Source organism: Chiroxiphia lanceolata, chromosome 3 (genome assembly GCF_009829145.1).
Source record: "Chiroxiphia lanceolata isolate bChiLan1 chromosome 3, bChiLan1.pri, whole genome shotgun sequence".
In the NCBI taxonomy this organism is placed as follows: Eukaryota; Metazoa; Chordata; class Aves; order Passeriformes; family Pipridae; genus Chiroxiphia; species Chiroxiphia lanceolata.
In genome coordinates, this window is record NC_045639.1 from 107,289,390 (window position 1) to 107,304,310 (window position 14,921).

Consider the following 14,921-nt stretch of genomic DNA (forward strand, 5'->3'; position numbering starts at 1 on the left):
TTGGGATTTCTCTAATAGTGTACAGCCATCTGGCTTCCCTCCAGCTCCTGGTCATCAGCATTGGCTTCCCAGGGGGAGAAGGCATGGTCGAAACACTGCCTGCTCCTTTCCATTGCCACAGTCTGCTGTCCGTCCATCCCCTGTGCGAAGGGGATGGAGCACCCTGAGCTGCCCTTAACACCCCACCCCACTTCAGAAAGGCAACCATATCCTGGGCTGCATCCAAAGCAGCATGGCCAGCAGGTCCAGGGATTCTGCCCCTCTACTCTGCTCTTGTGAGATCCAGCTGCAGCACTGTGTGCAGCTCTGGGGTTTCCAGCACAGGAGGAACATTGACCTTCTGGAGCAAGACCAGAAGGGGCCACAAAGATAATCAGGGGGCTGGAGCACCTCTCCTAGGAAGACAGGCTGACAGAGTTGGGGTTGCTTAGCCTGTAGAAAAGAAGGTTCTGGAGAGATCTTATAGCACCTTCCAGTACCTAAGGGGTACTGGAAGATGAGGACAAACTTTTTAGTAGATGCAATAGGACAAGGGGCAATGGTTTTAAACTGAAAGAGGGTAGATTCAGACTAGCTATGAGGAGGAAAGTTTTTACTGTGAGAGTGGTGAGAAACAAGGGCACAGTTTGCCCAGTGGATGGTAGATGCCCCATCCCAGGAAACATTCAAGGTAGGATGGAGCTCTGAGCAACCTGATCTAGTTGAAGGTGTCCCTGCTCGTTGCAGGGGGCTGGACAAGATGAACTTTAAAGACCCCTTCCAGCCCAAACTACTCTGATTCCATGATTCTTCCTTGGGAGTCCCCAGCACACAGCCTGCCCGTTGTAAAAACAACAGGGCACTGAAGTCCTGCTGTATTGACCTGAAATGATGCTTAAAGCACACAGAGAGCAGACAATGTAGCCAAGAACTGAGCCTGGGCTCCTTACAGCCTCTGTGCCCTGCACCAGAAATGATGATGAAACATTTATTGATTGCAATGAAGCACTGCTGCACTGAGAGAGCTAAGGCAGGAGTCGACATGGCTTGATGTTTGAAATCCTTTGCCTCAATATTTTTCCAGCTACAAAAAGATATGTATTTTTTCTCATGGGCAGAGATTTGGCAGCAGAGTTAAGTGAACCATAAGGGCTGTTATCACTTAGACCCATCACTGGGAGCCCAGTGATGCAGGAGAAGGAGCTCTGTCTGTGCAAAATCCTAAAAGCACATATGACTACTGCATACTGCTTTTCCATTGAATTCCTGCAGCATCATGGGATAGGTTGTGAGCAACCTAACATCAGTGCTGTGTCATCTTGTCTGTTTATTTGGTGAATTCAGATTTTCATACATTAATGAAATAGAGAAATTCAACACATAATTCACTTGGGGGGAAAAATATGCCTGGGACTCCAAGGCTAAGGACTTTAAATCAAAACTCTCTTTCAATAAATACAACCCATTAAGAGCCTCTTAAATGTCTATTTGAATATTTCAATTTAAAATGTTAGTTAGAAAGAGTAAATAAAATATGCTTCAGTTCTTCAAATTAAATTTATCTTCTGTTGAAGTCCATTGAGAGATACCCCCAGGCTGAATTTTCTTTACATCTCATTTCTGCCCTGGGGTGTTTTCATAGCAGTCTGAGTCATCCAAAGCTCCCAAGCTGAATTAATTTCTGAATCTCAGAGTTGATATCCCACAGACAAAGCCATGTCTGTGATTCAGAAACGCACTGATTAATACAGAGCAGGAGGAACCCGGGACTGCCGTTTGCTCCTGCCCATTTCCCCCAGCCCGCTGGAGCCAGCCTGGCTTCCTGCAGGTCCTACACGATGCTGGCTGGCCCTGGGGCAATGCAGAGACCCGGCAGACGGGATGGGGAAGCCGTATGCCGCGGTGTGAGGGTCCTTTCCCTGTCCTTTCCCCATCCCAGCAGCCAGCAGCAGCTGCACACTGAGCACATCTCCAGAGGCAGCAGCCAGGACTTCTGCTGCAGCAATGCCCCTGTAAGCCTGGCCAGCGCTCCTTTGCTCATGCTACAGACTGTCACCAGCTCCATCCCTCCCTGGGGTTTGGCTCTAGCCCCTCCAGCCTGTCCTGGCCCTGCACAGAAGGTTCTTCCACAGCTTGTTGCTTCTGTTTGCTGGAGCAGCACTGAGCTGGGTTAGGAGGAGATCCTTCCTGGTAGGGTGGGTGGGGCACTCGCACCTTAGCCTCATATGGTGACAAGTGATGGTCCATAGCCAGCAAGCTCTACCATGGGATTTCTCCATCCTCTCTATGCTAGTAAGGTACTAAGGAGCTGCACACACCAGCAATGATGCCTCAGGCAGCTGGAATTTTCAGCATTTTTGACTCCTCTGCTTTTCCTATGGATATGCAGCCAGTTTTTGGGCACCAGGCAGAGACACTTACCCTGTCCACTGAACAAAAGTACTGGTGGAGACATGGCGGAGTCCTCCATGAGCTCTGCAATTCCAGTCCCCAAATTGTTCTACACCTTCAGCTGGGCTTGAAAATGTTTCAGCTGCAGTGAGAGGTGCAAGCTGGGCTGTGCCAGGGCTCTGCAGCCACTGAGCAGGTTCTGTGGAGGGGCCTTCAGATGGTCGGCAGAGTGATCCTCCTGCTGCAATTTGGGAGGTGGGCAGATGGTGCCATCAGGTTGATTAGCAGCACCAAAGACAGTTTGCCAAGAGCCTATTGATTTTCCAGAAGGGTGACAAATCTTCTCCTTATGTACCAACACTGAGCCTGAAGTAATCTGCTTATAGCAGGAGGGAAGTCAGCCTTCAGTGTGATTTAGGGAGGGCTGTGCTGCATCCAGACACACACTGAGTGCTGTTACACATTGCCTTAATAATTGTATGGCCAGTCTTCGCGAACGAAGATTTGGGAAGGGTCTTTACCCTTCGAGCCTGCGCAGTGGATTTTTTTAGGTGAGACACAGTGTGCGCTGAGCTGAGCCCACCCTTTAATCCTGAGGTTCATCTGCCGGGGCCGAGCAAGCTTGGACGGTGGCAGTGAGGTCCTCAGGACGTAGGTTTGTATAGAGTGACCTTCTCTTAGATGGATGGCCTTACAGGGCTAACGAGCTCCATTAGTGATAAATAACATTTATGCTTAACACTAATTTGTAGCTGAGTTAGGGCAGCAGACTGAGTGCCAAGAGCAGATCTTGCACTGGGTGGATGGCTTCCCAATGAGTCAAAGTGAGTAAGGATTGACTCTGAGCTCTTCTCTCCAGGGGTCCTATGGATAACTGCATAGGGAAGAGACTGTGGTGCTGGCATTGTATTAACCTCTTTTCTTGACAGATTAAGAATCTGGGAAGATCTCCAGTTAACAGAGTTTACCAGACATGATGGTTTGCTATCGTCTTAAAGCAAGACAGAAGCAAGGGACATCATGAAACACTGTCACCACAGCACCTCCCTCTCCACAGCCCCTCATGTTAGGCACTGTATGAACACCTAACAAAAAGACAGTGCTGAATTTGCAACCTCATCTCATGATCCACATGGCTATCATCACAGAATTGTGTCTGATAGGTGCTACCATGAGTCTTTTCCATATCTTTCTAGTTATAAAGCCAAATCTTATAATGAGAATCCAGTTGTCTGCATAGCAGTGGAAGAAAACAACAAGTTTGGTTTTGTGATGTTGGATCCTGCTCATTCCCAACCCCTCAGCCTTCCCTCTGTAGGCCCTGCTCCAGGCTGAAGCACTGGCTTGGTGAAGGGCACCATGGTGATGCTCTGACAACCATGGCAGAGGCTCTCCAAGTCCTGTGGACCTTCATCTCCAGTTATTGGGGAAGAAGCCAATATGCCCTTTCCTGAGATGAAGAGAAGCAAAAGTCTGAGCTGCCTCCATCGTATTTTCAGAGCATCATCATCTGTTGGCAATTTACTACTGATGCAGCATGTCCCAGGTTTACAGCAGGTCACTGGAAATGTACCTGGGCCCATTCATCATTTTTAATAGCCAAGCAGTGCTTAAGTGCAACATTAATTTAAATTTACCTTCCTGCAGAATACTGGTGGACAGGGAGCCTTCCAAAAGATACATTTTTATTATCTCTCTCTTCTACCTTTGGCTGTTGATAAATATTTATTTAGGCTTACCCTGCCAGAGGCTTTAAATGCAGCCACATTTCACTTCACTCCAGGGTAAGTGATGGCAGGCAGCTGTCCATGATGGGCAGAACTAAAAGGGCCTTCCCGTGGTGGCTGGGGAGTGTGACTAATGTCTGGCCACAGGAACATGGAGGTGGGAAGGAAGGAACCCCAAAAACCCCAGTGGGTCCCCACTGCAGCCCCTCTCAGGACTGTCCTGGGTAGCCTCAGCCCGGGGGACACTCAGTACCCTGAGCTAAAGGGAAAGGCTCTTAGGGACTGAGAGGGGTAACTTATTGCCTCAGGGGTATGAGATGCATTATGGGATGCAGAGGAGGAGCATCTTGGAATTGCATAGGACTGACTTTGGGATGTTTAGAGGAGGAATAAAGCATGGGGAAAGGGAGGGATCTGGGTGGTTTGGGAAGGAAAAAGCATGGGAAAACACAATGATAAAGGCGTAAAAGGGGCCCCTGGCATGTCGAGAGTTGGCTGGTTGGTTTGTCTGCCTTGCTATGCTCGCCACATGGTCAGCAGGGTCTGTCTCCTCATTGAACTCCACTTCAGAGGCTTCTCCTGAGTGGAGGAGTCTCTACTCTGTGTGCATGTGTTTGTTGGGGGATCTAGGTGAATCAGTGGTGAATGTCAAGCTGGGCTAAGTGGTGAGTAGGATAAGAGGCTTTTGAGAGGTAGATACCAAAGCAACCATAAGCCTGGTCTGGGTGCTGGAGGTACCAGAGGTCTGTGTGTTAGCTACTACCAGGAGGTCCTGGCCAGCTACTAAAAAGATCATGGGGTCTGGAAGTCAACTGAGAGACCTGTATGTGTTTGTGCCACAGCCAACTGGAGATGAGAGGATTCAAGGACCAAGTCTACTGTGTAGACTTGAGTGTCTCAGGCCAATGGCTAGAGGGATTCACGTTCTATATGTGTCTGTATAAGTTTATATATATTCTATTAATGTGCTTTCATCATGATCAGCCAGAGAGCAGAACAGGATGAGGCCCTTGGAGCTGGTTGTGTCTGTGTGTGTAGAGTGTTTCTGTGGAACTGGTCATGTATGTGTCCAGGTATGTGTTGAGTATCTGTTTTTGTGCTCATGTGCCTTCTGGGAATACATGCTGAGCCCCACTGCCAGCTGCACCCGAGGGCAGGGAGCTGCATCACCCTTGCCTCTATGGGCCACTGGATTTGGCAGCCTGTGACAGTGACCTATTCACTTGTGCTAGCAGTTGAGTTGGAGCCAAGGATATCCTGCTGTCTGAGCAAAAGGATTGAAAGGCAGAATATGTTCCTTTTAATGCCTTCAAGCTTGCAAACTCCCTCTCAAAGTTGGATGATGATAGGCAGCTAAATCCCTTGCTCCCAGCACCCAGGCACATCCACTTTGCAAGACTGTTTGGTTCAGCCACACCTGAGCTGTCAAAGTTGGTCCCAATGTCATCGAACTGCTCCCAAACCAGTCATCGGTGTGATTAATGAACGTTCCTCTACCAGCCTGTCCCCTCCACAGTCACAGCCTGAGGGATGTGCTGAGACAAGTTCCCCCAAAAGCTGCCTCACCTTTACACAGGAGGTAGCTGGCATAAAGGACATGTTGGGGAACTGAGCAGACTGAAATGTGAACATATCAACAGCATGGAGGAACTTTCAGTGATGGACAAGCCCACCAGCAGAGATGGAGCTTTCAAGGCCTTAGGGACACATAAAATTTAGTTTTGGCAAATAAATTGCAGTCCTTCTGCCTTTTCATATGCTAGTCTGAGGTACTGTGGAGGAGTACCCATGATCCAACTCTGTATTTCCATCAAAACATAATAACAAATTACAGGCTCTTGTATCACTTTGACATTCTCCGAGTGATTGCAGATACACTCTAAGCTCATGAATTATTTAAAACAGATGCAGTACCTTTGAAAGGGAATTTGATTAAGTGGCAAGATATTATGAAGAAAACTGAGACAAAAGCCTAAGAGAATCTATTTTCATAAAATATAACATGCTTCCTGTCTGATGATAATTTTGAGTAAACAGATGAATTAGTAGGTAGACTGATAGATTGCTCACTAGAAAGACATATTTACACAAGAAACTAATACAAAATCGAGAATGGTCTTGCTAAGCAAGACATATTACCCTCTTTCCTCTCCATCTGTGAAACAGGCAATGAAAAAGAAAGAACACGTGGGACTTTTTTTTAGTTCCAAACTGCTCCTCCTTCCAAAGCTCTGTACTGGGTGCTGTGCAGGAAGGATTTTGCTAAAGCATTGCTGATTTGTCGCTTTGTAGATGTCACCAAAGCTTACAGGTTCTGCCTACGTCTCTCTGCAAAACTCATTCTAGATTGTCATGGCTTTTGTGGCTTATCACAGTATGTGGAGCTCTACGGGGAGAAGTCAGGTCCTTTGTCAGATGGGATCTGGAGGAGGTGTTTGAAGACATGAGTGTCCAGGAGCTTGTCTGGTTTTTTTCCCAACGAAGTCAGCTTGTCTACAAACCTTTCTTTGATGACATTCTTAGGCATGCAGACTACTACAACGCTATTTCATGGAATACATAAACTATCTTTGAAATAAAAATGGAAAATTGCTCTCACATATGGCTTTATTATTATGGACTGATTTTATTTAGTTATTTTTATTTCTACTGAAATACATCAATCTCATTTATTTGCATATTTTCTTCATTGAAATCTCAAATGTACTGCATATCATCATATTCAGTTAATATAATATAAATTCCCCTGCTGTTTCAATTGGACATCTCTCTTAAACTGTGGTGGTGGGGAGTAAACAGTGTGTTTCATCTTAGAAATGGCCTTGTTGAATGATACATGAATCTTCATTTAATTTCCATCTTCTCTTTTACAGTCCTTCTTTCTTTTGCTTTTATTTTCCTTAATAAACAGTCATGTTTAATATTTAAATTCATAAAATAAAATAAAAAAAAAACCAAAACAGTTTCCTTTTCCTTTGTCTCCTTTCCCTCCCTTTCTCTCACCTCCAATACTGGAAGAATGACTTATATAAGAGGAGAGCACTTCTGGCTCGAGTGTAGCCTGGATATTGACTGCTGGCAGTTTGCTTCTGTATAGATTCATCAGTATTGATTTTTGTTCCAAGTTTCAGATATGCACATGTATCACTTTCCAAGCATCAGTCTCCTACAGACGTTCCAGCTCTTCCACAACTAATATCTGAGCTCTTCACATGCATGAGCACCACCCCTATCCCAACAGGCCTGGGGTTCTGAGACAGATAAAGAGGAAGTGTTTGTATTTTTTTGACAAAAATGGCAAAATGTAAATAAATACAGTTTTAGCAAAGGGATGATGAAAAACCTCCCATGAGTTTCTCTTTTCCAGCGGTAGAGAAGTATACAGTGGAAACAGATTGCCAACTTTCCATTTCCCACAGTGTAACAACAGTTTAATTCAGAGATATGTACAGTGAATACTGGGAGTGAAACCAGTTACTTATCTTGAACAAAACACCCTTCTGAAGGAAAGCACTTGCTTATTTAGACTGAAAACAGACACCGACAATATGCTGACCAGTGTCCTACTAAGCCCGTGTGAGCTCCGATTCACCAAAGTGGTTTGTACTTTCCAAGCAGTGAGAGCAGTTCGTGCTTCACATCTTTGCAAAACCTCCTCTCTCCAATTCAATGCCCCACATCAGAGGCACCTGAGACACCTGTGCTCTTTGACTTATCTGCAGATTAATCCTCCCCACCCACACATGCGCATACAAAATGGAAATAACAATTAAATCTATCTACATAAATACAGCTCTTTGAAAGGTGCTAATGATGCTACTGCCTGAATCAGGAGAACACTTACACACAGCACACACTCACATCCAAGTTGCATCGGGAGAGGAGTTTTAAAGTTTGGGTACAATATCAGGTTGCATCGAGGGGATTATAATAGACAGCAAGGAGAGGAAAGGGCTTGGAAAACTAGAAAAAGAAAGCTCTGAGAAGTAGATGGTTCTTAGGCAGCAGTTTGAAATTTTGAAAATGGATATAGCACTTACTTTCACCAAGAGGTGGGCTGGTAATTCATGTTGAAAAGTGCTCAGAAATTCTTGGAAGAAAGGTACTTTTGGAAATGTAGAGTATCATCCTTGAAGCATTTGTTATTATGGCACAGTGTGATTGTGGACTACAAAACTGCTACCATAAAGCGATGTAGAGGGAAAGCAGCAACCCATCCAATACCGAATACTTGGTCAACCCCAGTATTTCTACCCATAATACTATCAATAGGCAAATACTGGTGGGGAGAGTCAGTAAAAATCTTAAGTGTGTATTTGACTATGTTTCTCACCTGGAAAAGCTTGTTTTATAAGTGTACAGCTCCAGGTGCACAATCAGTTTAGAAATTTGTCTTTATTCTCATTTTATGTCCCCCTGGGAAACTTTGACCATGCTGCCAGAGTGATGAAACTAGCACTGAGAAAGTCAGCAAAAGGAAGTGACAGATTTCCATGTTCTCCCAGTTCACGACAGTTATGCTCAATTAGTCCTTTACTTCAGGATCTTTACTTCAGGATCAGAAGGGGTTTACCTCAAAACATTTCTCTGTCCACTTACTGTGTTACAGCATGTGCCTTCAAACCCTGCAGTCACATTGTTTGCCTGCTTCTAGGCTTGTGCCTTCAATATCAATCTGTAACTCAGTTCCTTGGGCTGCCAACACTCAGTGCTTCACAGAAGGGGAGAGTGTGGAGTTGCACCCAAAGTCTTTCCATTTTGGTCCATCTCTGTGCCTCTCTGAGATGTTCTGCTTAGGTTGACAGCATGTCTCAGTCTCTTTCCAGATTGTTAATGACTTGCAAAGTTGAGAGCGTGGTTGTTGGCATTCCCTTTTCTTCATGTCTCCTGCCTGCAAGTGCTAAGGAACGACAGAAAAATTTAAGATACATTCAGACCATAAGGACAAAGAGGCTTAGAAACTGAAGTCTAGTATTTTTCTCTACTTTTAAGATAGAAATTCTATCAAGAACTGGATTGTCCTACCCCAGATCCAGGCTGGTTTACCCCAGTTTATTCAGCTGTGCCTGAAGAAGAGGTGGAGATAGCACTGCCTCCTTTGTACCCTGTGTTATACATTGCAGTCCTGATTCATTTATGGAACCAAGCCCAGGCCAGCTCCACAAATGAATCCCAGAGAAAGTCAGACCTGTTCTGCCAGTCAGAAATCCACTGCTATTAGCACAGCAAGACTATTGGATACGTGTGTGGTGACACCTGTCCCTAAGGACATCCTTCAAGGAAGTGTATGGAAGGGAGTGCATACTAGGAAACCTTGCCAGAATAGCTGCTTGCCACTAAGTCTTGCTACCAGGAACCTGGGATTAGATTCACTAAAACACGTGTTCTTGTGCTTGTCCCAGTAGTGCTGGTTTATGTTCCTGTTCCAGTCTGCGTGTACCCCCCTTGATCAAAACACCTTTGTGGAGAATGGTATCTTGGTCATTTCCATTTCTCAAGACTGGTACTCGTCTCAAATCTAGAATTATGCTCTTCAGCCTGTATCACAGGTGGAGAAGGAAATAAATCCAACCTTTCAAGTGTGATGCTTTGCAGATATAAGGGATGTTTTCGTTCCATAACATAAAAGCAGCCTTTATAGCACAAACACTACAGCAACAAAACATCTGCTTACCTTTCCACATGATGAAATCCAACAACAAAATAATATTAACTTCTCACAAAATTTGGCAGTGTCTGTAGTGTCTCTTTCTCCTCCTTTCCTCATTTAATGCACACTAGTTAATGATCTCCAAGCCTCTAACACCACCTTCTTTTGTCTTGGCAGAACACCCCAGGTAAGCATATGCCCCAATGCTGGCAGCTAAAGCTTTTCCTTCTGTAGTGTTAATTGGCTCCTTGCCTGGTGTAGTTAGTTTCTTCTTAGTTTCTTCTTAATACCTTCATCTCCCCTTAGTTCTATCTGGCAGCCACAGGAGTAATAGGTACTGAGGCAGAATACTTTGATTTCTGGAACCCAAAAAGTGAGGATGTTTTGCTGTGAGTCAGGCCTGTATGTGAAGAAGCCCATTAAAATAACATCAGTGTCCGTGTAGAACACTGAGCGGACATTTTGGGGACTGAATTCATTGCTCCCTGCCATGTCCAAGAGAATTAGTTTCATTCAAGAAAATTAGTTTCATCTCTTTCCCGTTTACCTCTGTGTCAGTATTGTAGGCATCAGAGTTGGCTCGTAGGACTTGGGAAGCTGTTCATCACAAAGAGCAAAGAAAAAGGAGGCATATCTTACCAGGGGTGGTATGCAAGTACAGTTATCTTTCTCCTAAGAGCACCCATTCCTTGAAAATCAAGATGAAGTACAAAATGGCTTATTCTCATAAAGAGCTTTTTTTTTTTTTTTTAAGCTTGAGGAGAGAAATCCCATTAGTTTGGAATTCTTTCCCTTATCCCCTTTTTCTTGCCTCCATATTCCTTTCTTACCTTTGTTCTCTATTTTTTTCCCTTTTAATTTCTCTGGTAGCAGAATCTTCTGAAACTGTGAGTACCTTGCTCTTGCCTGTTATTATAGATCAAAAAATGAAGGTATAAGCCAAGTCTGGATGTAACCAAGACTCTGTCAGTGCCCTATATTTCTGTTTTATCATCTCAGACATTGTTTATGGTCAGTGTTCAGTCCATAGCAGATTTCATTTTCTAGACTGAATGACTTAATTTTGTGATGAGATGGAATATAAAACACTGTAGTGAACAACTTTCTAAATCAGTTTTATTGACATTTTTCCTGTGATGGTCTCCTAGTGGAACTCTGCCAATGGCAATAGCTATCCTGTGTAGATCCATGCTGCTTTTGGTCATGGTCTATTGTCATGTCGGAGTTAAGAAGTGTTCTCAGTCTTCATATAGTCACAGTTAATTTATATGAGATTTGTTACTATCCCTTACAGTATAGTAATTTCCAGCATCAACCACCTTCTCTTTCTCAATGTTCGGTATTAGATTTGTTTCTTCTAAGATTGTTTCTGCCTCAGTTTCCTCAGGTCACTGGTTCCCTTGCAGAGAGAGCTGACCACCACACTTCAAAGACCACCACAAAGACCACAATAATTCAAGGAGTAGGTTAATGTATCTTAATATAGCCAACCATATGACGTAATTGTTTTTTAAAGAAACCTACTTTACTGGCAGTTAAGTGGAAGTTACACAAATCATTAACAAATCACAACATGTTTACTTCAGAAATTTCCTCGTTCCTATTGTGAAAGACATTTCAGTACTGAGTGTGCAAAACTACTTGGTGGAGCAGAGGACTGACAGTGCAAGCATGAAACAGTAGCAGACCTACCAGACAGACCCTCAAAGACATCACTTTCCAGATCTGCTGAAGCATCATAAATGAATGAATTGCAGAATCAGAGAGTTGATGGGATGAGAAGGGATTATCCACTCCACTGTGTCCTGCTCAGGACTATGTCCGGTTGAGTTTTGAATATGTCCAAGGATGAAGAATCCACAGACTCTCTGGGCAGCCTTTTCCAGTGTCTGACCATCCTCAGAGCAGTGAAATGAATTCTATCCACTTCAGAGTCTAAAGAGAAAGAACATCCCCATGTTAGGGATGCTGTCTTGAGCATCCAGAGATGGAGACTGAATTCCTGCTATCCTGTTGGCACTGGACAAGCAATTTTTACTCTGTCTCAGTTTTCCTGGTAGAAAAAAACTGCAAGGTGTCTGAACCACTATAAACTGAGAACAAAGGCAACTGGAGTTGAATTAATTTGGTGTCTCTGCAGAGAGAACTGTTTCCAAAGGCATTTTTGGTGACGTAGATATGTAACATGATTAGTATAGTTGTGTAGTCAGCCCATTTATTTTGTACAGCTACACAAGGATTCTTCAACAGAGATGAGGGGTTGTAGGTCTAAAAATTTTAGCCTAAGGATGAGGAACTTGTTTTTGTTTAATTTGAAGTCAGCTGGAGACATGAGGCCACTTATATTTATTGTGGTGGTCTAATTTACTCTACCAGACCATATTTCCTGAGTCTTATTCACATATAAATCTGATAGTCTCGCCATAGGAACCTGACAAAATTAAAGTCATCAGCTTCTGCCTTGCCTCTCTTATTCCCTGGAAGAGCAATGTCAGTGGGTCCCAGAGAGCTCTTTTGGGTCATGAAGGCATTTCCTTTTCGGGATGATGTGCTTTCATGTGCACTGTACTTAGCCTAAACCTCTGTATGAAAATACATAGCTCTTTTAAATTTCTCTTGTTGTGCCTTGGCATTCCAGTTTCTAAGCAGACCAGTCTGGTTTCTCTGCTGAGAGCACTGATCACAAGGGGGTCTGGGAGTAAAGCTCTGGTTTTCTTCAGGGATGCTGGAAGGCAACGGACCTGCTGTGACACACAACAAGTGATCTAGTGCCAGAAACTCTTAGCAGCTTAGAGAGACAGATACCATTTCTGCCTGTCCTCCCACATTCACTCAGAGCTTTTTCACACTAGCCCCTGAACTGCTCATATTTAGCTACCTCTTGCTTTCCTGACTTTGCTGAGAAGCGTTGACTGCATCAGGACTGCAGGATGCTTGATGCTTGTGCTACAAGTCAGCGTGTAGGACTCAATATGCCATTATGGCACATATGGCTCCCTCAGCATGTTATGCCACAGCAGGCAACATACTTACTTGCCTACTTATTGACAAAAAGGAGAAAGATTACCTTCCCCACTGAGCTTTCATGCTTTTGGTACAGATTTATGCTTGAACACAAATTATCTGAGTTACAGACATGCCCTTTAGAAAATCTGTTTAGCAGAAAGAGCGAGGGGGGGATATAATCTGGAAACAATCTCCTGTAATTGACTAGAATTGTCTTCTCTGCAATAAAAAATGCCAATTGGATTAAATCAAGAAAAAAAAAACCCAAAAGCTGAGTTTTAATCTCAAAACCATTGGTACAGGCAATGAAAGCAAACAAGTGATGTCTTCCTTCTTCTACTTTCTTCATCAATCAATCATGGTGCTACAGAACTAACAGTCCACCTAGTGCACACTTAGGGACAACTGGAAGGGAAGATTCAGCTTGCTCATGGAACTATAGTTCAGCATATCATGCAAATTTGATGAGAAAATATAAAAGTTACAACATAAAGTTCAAATTCAGCCCTAAAATATGTGAGCTGGCTACACTCACTGGTGCTTTCCAGACCATGACCATGCGCTATAAGATCACATAGAACAGACCCTGTACAAAATTCCCTGAGGAGAGGAAAAAACCACCTCATCCCAAAGTCTTGTTTCTCTTTCCAGGTTTTCTGCTTCTGCTCTCAGGTACCACCCCAAGAAGGAAGCCTAAGTGCTTCCACAGATTATTATTCAAAGTGCTCATTTACAGTACAGCTGCTGTGCCTCTTTCTGTGGAACTCACAGCACAGCCATGCTGGTCTGACCCACATCTTCCCTGAAGCATCAGTCCAAGCAGAAAAAGAAAAGGATTCCCATGTACTGATTTCCATTGTTCTTGAAACTGACTCACTTCATGCTTTCAGGTATGGGCTAAAGAAAGAATGTTCCAGTGTAGAGAAGCAAATATATATACCTGAAAAGATAATATAAATTATTGAGGAGTGGCCTCCTCACTTCCTCTCAGTTCAAGGCAGTTACTACACAGCACACTGATATTTATGGGCTAAACCCACTGCAGGAGAAAGGTGGCATATAGCAAATTTACATGAAGTATGAAACCCAGATCATGACCAAGTCTCAGGTATTACACATTTAAGCATATATGTGTGATAACCACAGTGACTTAGATGTTCCCCGTAGATGCTGTTGCTGGAGTGTACCCCAGGACTCTGAAATGAGTGTGATCTCAGCCTGAGTCAGTCACAGGGCTGAATCTTTCAATATAAAGTTCCTGGGGGGAAAAAGTATTTGAAACCCTAGGTCAAGGAACAACATAGACTTTGCTGAAGTGTTTCTTGCAAGGTGAGAAATGAAACATCAGGCCCTTTGCCTTCAGTGCAACTGTGTGGAAGGCTACAGATGTGAGACTTCACTAGAAAATGAGGCAGTTACAGCTCAGACCATAATTTGGTGATGGAGATATATATGCATTCTTCAGCTGCAAGATGAGTCCCTGCTATAGGTTTGACTTGGGTTAGCTGGACATTTGGGAAGTATTTCTTTCACACCAGTATTAGCATCCTTTTCCTGGGACCAGCAGACAGTTTTGGATGAGGCCACCCTGCTTTGAAGTGCAAGAGTTAAAGAGCACGTATGTGGAACACTCACTTTCCTTTCTCTGCACCGAGGCACACAGGTAATTGCCAGCAGCGCTCTGCGTGAACAACAGAGCCGTGTGTTTTGAAATGAGTAAGCTGCTTATTTCCTGCCTTCCACGGCACTGGGAAATCTCATCTCTCCAGGTGAGACGATCGACGTTAATTGCTCATTCGGATGATTCTTTTTCCTATTTAACAAAATGTTTTGCTATACGAGAAGACAAACCCCAAACATCCAGGCATGATTCAAAAGCCAAATACAAACGGAACCAGAAGCCTATTTAAGGACCATCCCTCAGGATCCATGAAGCACTTGCAGCTTCTCCTGCGGCCGCCCCAAAGGTGGATTTTTCCAAGAACAGGGACGTGCAAGGCGTGGGGCCGCCGCGAGGGGGCACCGAAAAACCACCTTGAGCCCAACGCTGCGGGGGCGGGAACGGCGAGTTTGTTTGGATTTACATTATACAGCAAAAATACACAGCGAATTAACTCTCTCCGCCGGTCTGAGCGGCCTTACGTGCTCGGGATTTTAAAAAAATACCT